The sequence below is a fragment of the Cylas formicarius genome, unplaced genomic scaffold (assembly GCF_029955315.1).
Source record: "Cylas formicarius isolate icCylForm1 unplaced genomic scaffold, icCylForm1.1 PGA_scaffold_3__17_contigs__length_32017465, whole genome shotgun sequence".
Classification (NCBI taxonomy): domain Eukaryota; kingdom Metazoa; phylum Arthropoda; class Insecta; order Coleoptera; family Brentidae; genus Cylas; species Cylas formicarius.
The window spans coordinates 2,913,239-2,920,864 of record NW_026844326.1 but is presented as its reverse complement, the minus strand read 5'-3'; positions in this window follow the sequence as shown (position 1 = coordinate 2,920,864).

Sequence of the window (7,626 nt, the reverse complement as noted above, 5' to 3'; positions counted from 1 at the left end):
TTTCTGTAAGCTTTTGCAACAAATAAATAGCAGCTATTTTGGCTATTAAATGGTCTCTGATAATACACCCCAAAAATATATCCACTTTCTCATAATTGTTATTTTTTGCGTTAACATAAGCCAAACAAATTATAATAATAATTACGAAATGTCATTACCGTTTGACAACTAAATTATGTTAGGAAAATGGACCCCTTTTTTCCATTTTCCGCTCATAAAATATAAAATTTATGTATGCTTTCAATTTGAAATACCTTATATGGGTCACTTATTTTTGAAAAGCTCAAAACAAGTATTTCAAACTTTTTATAAAAAAAAACAACTTCAGTGTATATATCAAAAATTTCGATACTAATAAGAAAGATAGGCCATGAAAGCATCAAAAATGGGACACACTTTACATAAAGCTATGTTTCGTTTTAAATTGTTTCGCCAGTGGAATTTTGACAAAATGTTGCTACTTTCTTGCGATACCACAATCCTCTTAGTATTTTTGTCGCAAAATTAATTATTGTCTTCTCTCTCGACTGGCTTAATAGGCAATGCGGGGAAACAAACCCCCATTTACATCTTGCAGGACGAAAGCAGAAGACAAATCAACGATAGAGGAAAATATTTGTCTCTACAAAACACGATCACAACTCATAATAATCAAGGGAGGATTCTTCCCCTTAAAGCCTTGCGCCCTTTCTCCTCTTTTCTCCCCTCGATCGGTCCCTACTGCTTCCACATTTTAATGCCAGTCGCCCAGGTAACAAAAAGCGCGGGGGTAGGTAAACAGATACTAGAAAGTATCGCGTATGATTATATACTGCTCGTCTAAGGGAAAGGTTGAAAATGTAGTATTAGAGATACATTTTATGCCATGAGAGGCTATAGCCTCTAAATCGCTTTATAAATAATTGGGACATCTTTTGGGGTATCTACTCGAAGCACATACCAACTTCATTTTTAAAATATTATATTTATTATAATATTATTACATCATAATAATATTATTACATATTTGGATTCTAAGGAAAACAGTCTAAAATATTTGTATTTATGAGCAAACTAATAGAAAAACAATGTTTTTTCATTATTTTAAAAATAGGAACATTCTATAAATTTATATATATTTTGCATGAACTAACAGAATATTAGCGAGAGTCCCCGAAAGTAAAATATAGTTTTTATGATTCCCAAATATGTCGACAAAAAATTGCCGCGTCGGGGCGTGGCGGCATATTTTGAGAAAAGCCCTTTTATCGTTGCGTTTGTTGTAGGCAGTAGTTTCGTGATATTATTGAGCATTGTGCAGTTAAAACTTTTTTTGAAATGCCAAGACTTTGTAAAAAGATTCTAGATACATTTTGGTAGATTTATGATTATTTTGTGGTCAAGAAATTTGGACGTATAATTACAACCCTGTTTAAAAAACAATACCAGGCTTATTTTAAAGTAAAAATTGGTGATCAAGTTAAAACTTGGACCTCACATGTTGTTTGTACGGTAGTGAAGAAGGTTTAAGACATTGAAATAATGGAACTAGGCAATTCCTACCTTTTGGAATACCTATGATATATATGATATATATGTGATCCTGCCAATTTTAAGAAGATACCACCAGTTTTCCTGAACCTGAAATAGATGAAGATACGTTTAGTGATGTTGGTAATATATGGAGTATTTTTCAATAGCCACAGTTATTTTCACATTTAGAACTCAAGGACTTAGTAAGAGGCTTAGGTCTACCTCAGATTCTTTTTGAAATTACTGGCCCAAGGCGTTAAAATTTCATATTTTAAGAAGCGCGAGACAGAATTTATGGACTATTTTGAAGAAAGAACTAAAGACTTTTTATTAACCCATCCAAGAGAAGCCTTAAAGCTGTTCTTTGGCGCAACGGAAATGTTGTTGCGTTTGTAACTGTTGCTCATTCTGTACAAATGAAATATGCTGCGAAAATCTGGAACCACTGTTTGAGAAAATCAAATACAAGGACTATAGTTCTATGATTTGTGGCTACTTAAAAATCGTCTGCAGTTAGGATATACGAAAGACCACTGTTTTTGTGTGAGTGAGATAGTAAAAACAGATAGCAACACTGGGTGAAAAAGTGGGATAGAAATATTTTTCATGATAGTCTTATTGATCCACAATAAAATCTTTTACCACCGTTGCATATTAAATTAGGATCTTGATGGAAACTCTCCCGCTCTCTAGGTCCTTAAATAAGGCGATTAATGGAAGATCAAGACTTTTTAAATACCATGATTGAATCTGAAATGGTTTCATTTACTGCTATTATAAAAGGTTTCCCAGGAAACAACAAATATCCAAATTACAAAAACATTGTTAGATAAATTTAGGGAAATGGGCTGAGTATAAAGCTACACTTTTTACACTCACATCTGAGTCACTTTCCTGAAAATCTTGGTGGCGTTAGTGAGGAGCAAGGTGAGAGATTCCACCAAAATATAAAATATATGGAACGCAGATATTAAGGCCGGTGTAAGGTTACTGCCACCACTACACGACGTTTTTCGGCCAAGAGGGAGAAATATTCCAAAAATAGACTTAACTATTGTCTGAGACTTTGTTAGTTAATTTAGATTTTTTAATTCGGTTTTTGTTCTTGTACTGAATAATGTTTAAATCAACCGAGATCAATTATAAATTCTTTTAATGTTGATAAAAAACCTTACGTAATAAGTATACTTATACAAATGTCATGTCGAAATCAACTTTCAAAAGTTTAAATTGTTGATACTTTTATGATGGTAAAATAGTATTACAATTTTAGTGGTGTCTACGATGTATGCAACTTCTAATTTGACAATAACAAGTTAAACGAAGTGACTCAGAAATCTAGGTTTTCACGTTCTCCGGGCTTTTTGTATACTAATGACTGTCCTAGAGAACTCTTACATACAGATTCTGAGCAATAATTTGCGGGATACTGCCTTATAATTTCTTTCAGGTGATCAATATCACGGAAGGGTCTGTGCTTGTGACTAATTTCTTCTAAAGATCAAACAAGAAAAAACGGGTGTAATGTCTAGCGACCCTGTGAGGCCAGGATACTTCTGAAAGGCATCTTTATCTCCCAAAGTCCTTTTTAGCATATTTTTTTATAGGAATGACATTTATTTGTAATTAAGAGAAACGCAATAATTACAATCGTCCCATTTATAAAAACCTTGTAAGCCCAAGAAAAGTTTTTGTCAAAGCCGCCAAGTTGTTTAAATCCGTTAACCCATTTTGAAGTTTACAAAATTGTTCGTATTCTCCCCACTACTTTCCGTAAAGAGATTGAGCAAACAGTTTTTTTTTTTTACAAAAAAGGATCCAATCTACTTCTGTTATAAAATGACGTGGATTAACCACTTATTTTGTGAAAAATTCGATAAAGGGGCAATTTTTTCATAAATTTTCCTAAGTAAGAACTTCCGAAGACACGGCGTAGCTCTTTTAATATGTATTAGGTAAATTCATCAAGAGAAAATGCTGAAAATTAGCTTGAATTTTAAAATTTGGTTTCCATAATTAAAGTGCATCTCTCCATCTCTGAAAGGAAGGTGATTGGGAGTGTTCTAACATTTTCTTAATTAAATATGCATATCAACAGAAAGACTTAACTCAACTTGGATAACTTTTCCTAGGCTATCAACTATAAGTGACGCGATTGCATACTTTGCTACCAGGTGGTAAGTGCAACGATATGACTTTTTTATTTTTATTTTTATTTCAGATAGTCAAGTAAAGACCAACACCCAGTAAAGTAAGTAAAGTATCAGCAAAAGAACTTCAACGCTCGAAAAAAAGTTGGATTTTGGAAAAATTTAGCAAAAAAATATTAATTTATTAATTAGTATGCCCATGGTATTTAAAATTAAATTAATATGTTATTATATATGTTTACTGTTCTTTTAGAATTCCTGCCAATATTTTCACCTATTTTTCTTTTAAGAATTGCGTATATTTACTTACTCACGAATTATGTGTGGAATACTAACCATTTTTATTACTGGTTGACGTATTTAAGTAGTAAAATGTGGAAAACAATTTAAAAAGTAAAATCCGACCAAATTCTATACATGTGTCATGTCGTTATATGATGGTTGTGAAAATCTTTTAATTAATCATGCGTTTAAATTTTGATAAATATTTAGTGCTTGTCTTAGTTTATCGGGATGTAGTGCCTAGAAGGAGGGAAGAATGAACGAAGAAAAATACTGATTATTTCAGATTATTTACTACTTAAATAATTCAATAATTAATAAAACTGGTTAATCTTCAACAATGGATTAGTTTTGGTTAGTTTATTAAACCTAATTATTATTAGAAGAATACGTGACAATAGTAAATATTTGCAAAGGGTTAAGCATGTCAAAACGTAGCAATGTCAGCTACGAGGTGATGTGCGCGTCGAAGGGATTGTAAAAAAAGTAATAAACATTATAACATTTAACATAATTATATCAATATAACATTTTATTTTTATTTCAAATATCATTTGTCATCCTCAATTATAAATTAGCGTTTAATTTACTGAATTCCAGATAATTGAACTTATTTTTTTCTCATAGTCATATCGTTTTATTTATATTTTTGGTTAGGCTAAAGATATTGAGATGTGGTTTTACTGGATTTTTGAGCCCTTATTTGGTTATCTAATGGCATAAATAAGTAATGTCGTTGCATTTATTCTTTGGTCAGAAAATTATATTTTTTGCGATTGTATCAGCCACGGCATCGCTCAGAGCACCATTTGATCGCCTAGAAAAAGCCCTTTTTAAAGTCTCCAAGCAAACAGCATTTTGAGTTACCATAGTTAACATTAGAAATATTTTAAACTAGGATGCTCCATATATTACCTCATCATCTGATCTGTCACACGATGAACTGTACAGTCGAGTCACATTTTTTCCATAAAACTCAATCCGCCGTTCAAAATGAATAACCATACATGAAAAAAGCTTCCTTAAGACCTCTTACAACGAGTAGATACCTAAAAATCTTTGAGGTAGTTATTCCAGAACCCTTAAAACATTAATTAATTTACAAAATTCGATATAATTAGCCAAACTTAAATTCTTTTATTCATATTTTAGGTTAGGATTGAGATGTGGTATTTACTGGATTATTGGGCCCTTATTTGGTTATCTAAGTATATAAAAGAGTCACGTCGTTGAATTTATTCTTTTTTCTGAGAGTTATCGTCAACAATCTAGGCTCTTAAGGGTATTTCTTGATAACCACATTACTCAAAGTTATCAAGGGCCTGTTAGATGTTCTTTACAAATCTTCTGCATAGTAAATATATAGGTAACAAAAATTAAATTAAATGTAATTAAAAAGATTAAAAAGAGACGAAATGTATAGCCCATAAATGTGCATTGTGTTTCATTTAAAAGAAACATAAGTTTGGTTTATAACTCAAAAATAGTGAACGAACATTATCCCCAGCACTGCATTGAACGAAAAAAATCAATAAGACTGTTATTTTATCTTTTCGATAAATTTAAAGTGCAACATTGTCAAAAACGGCCTGTGCATGCTTAAACCATAAATTAAAAAAAGGAAAAATATTCAAATTAAATATTCAGTGTGTGAGAAAACCAACTTTGAAACCAAACCCGATTTTAGTGTTGCATTAATTTTGATGCAAAGTTGACTTTGATTTCTAAAAAAAATGCGAGAGATTTATTAATCATTATTGAGCTGTAAAACTAAGTGATTTTTAAAAAAAATACGTACCTTGGACAAACCAAGGTCTGAAATCAAAACGGTTTTCATTCCTCCCATTGGTAACCACAAATTGGGGAATACTTTGAAGGAAATGAATTTTCATTACTGAAAAACTCGAAACAGAAACTCACTTTTGAGTGTAGTGCTAATTTACAAATGCACTTTTATTGTTTTGAAATAAGAATATTTATTACAAGTTACCTATTGTCGTGCATATATGCATAATATAAGTTTTATTTAATTGATCTTAGAATAATTAGTATATTAATTATTTATCCATATCTATAATTGTAACCTTGTATTATTATATTATAGCAGGATGAGAAGTCGTGACCCGCTAGTTACATCAAAAACAATTTTTTTTTCTTGGGATATCGGTTGCGAAAAGACAAATTTTGGACAGTTCTTGACTTTTTCAGCCCGTTTTCGATGGTCTGCATAGTAAAACGGCCTTTCACACTAACGTTTTTAAACAAATATGTGGGCGACATAATCACGTCTGTCCCCAGGGAGGAAGTGGACGACATTATTTATATTATTATATTTAATAGCTATAATTCCAACTTGCACTGAACGAAGCGGACTCTTTTTAGAAACAGAAAATATTAGATATATCAAAAATGCTTTTTAACGAATTGGTGCAGAAAACCTAACCAGTTCTGCAAGATTCTTAAAAAACTTAAAAACTTATCTACAGCATTATACCTAAAGAGCGACGAAGCACTAAGGAGCAGCAACGTAGCATACAGGGTGGCCAAATAGTGTCTCAAAGTAATATATTATTTGTTTTAGAAAAAAATATTAAATGCAAAAGTGTCAGATCAGAGTAAAATTTGAAATTATGTTGAAATATACAGGGTGGTCCATAAATATATGGGAAACCAAACTTATATTGTATATTATTGCATTAGTATTATAGTGCAGTAGGGGGCTTGTATAAATCACACTAACGAATTTTGGGAAGTTATGGACTGTACGAGTCTTTTTGTCAAAAAATCCCTGTATTTAACACTATATTTTTTACGCCATTTCCCACAGCTGCCATTTTATTATGCCAATAATTTCATCAAATAGTACAATCATCTATACTATATTTGTCTTGAAGTTAGTTCGCATGGTTTATACAGGGCAAAATGAAAAATATTATTTTTCTTGAAAAAATGAAATGGAACGCCCTGTATATTATACTTCCATTAATTATTTCTATTAATGCTCTTCCAATTTTATTAAGCACACGTAAACTTAGTATTTTTTGAGGTATACATAATTTGACGAACAAAACACTGATTTTTTTTAACGTAAAATATAATTCATTCATAATAGTATTCATTTTATAAGATATACATACATTTTTACTAAAAAATTTCTGAAAATTTGTCAGATTATGAGAAAATATCGCATGAAAAATGAAAATTGATAGATAAATTTTTAATTTTTCGGAAAAAGTTTCCTTTCTCTCCATTAATTTACAAATAAAATAAAAATTAAACATTTCCTTTTTGTTTTGCAGTTTTGTTATTAATTTTTTTTAAGTGTTTTAAACTATTAGCAACATTAAAATTGCGTATTTCATATTATCCATAGCGTGAAATATGATTTAATTTTTTTTGCAAAATTGGACAGTCTAAGTCTAACTAGGTATAGGATAAATAACACTTTATAAAATTCTATACAGGGAAGAAAAACTGGCCATAAATCCGAAAGCACCCAGTGTGGAAAAACACTTATCTATGAATCACCCTGTATATTCTAAAATATTTTTTTATTATTTCTTTAAAACAAATAATAAACGAGATATGTTACTTTGACAGATCGTAGATAAGTTTGGATCCTGCAGTTTAACGGCAGTATTTTCTCAGAATGTATGGAAATCGCTGTTTAGAAATGAAATGG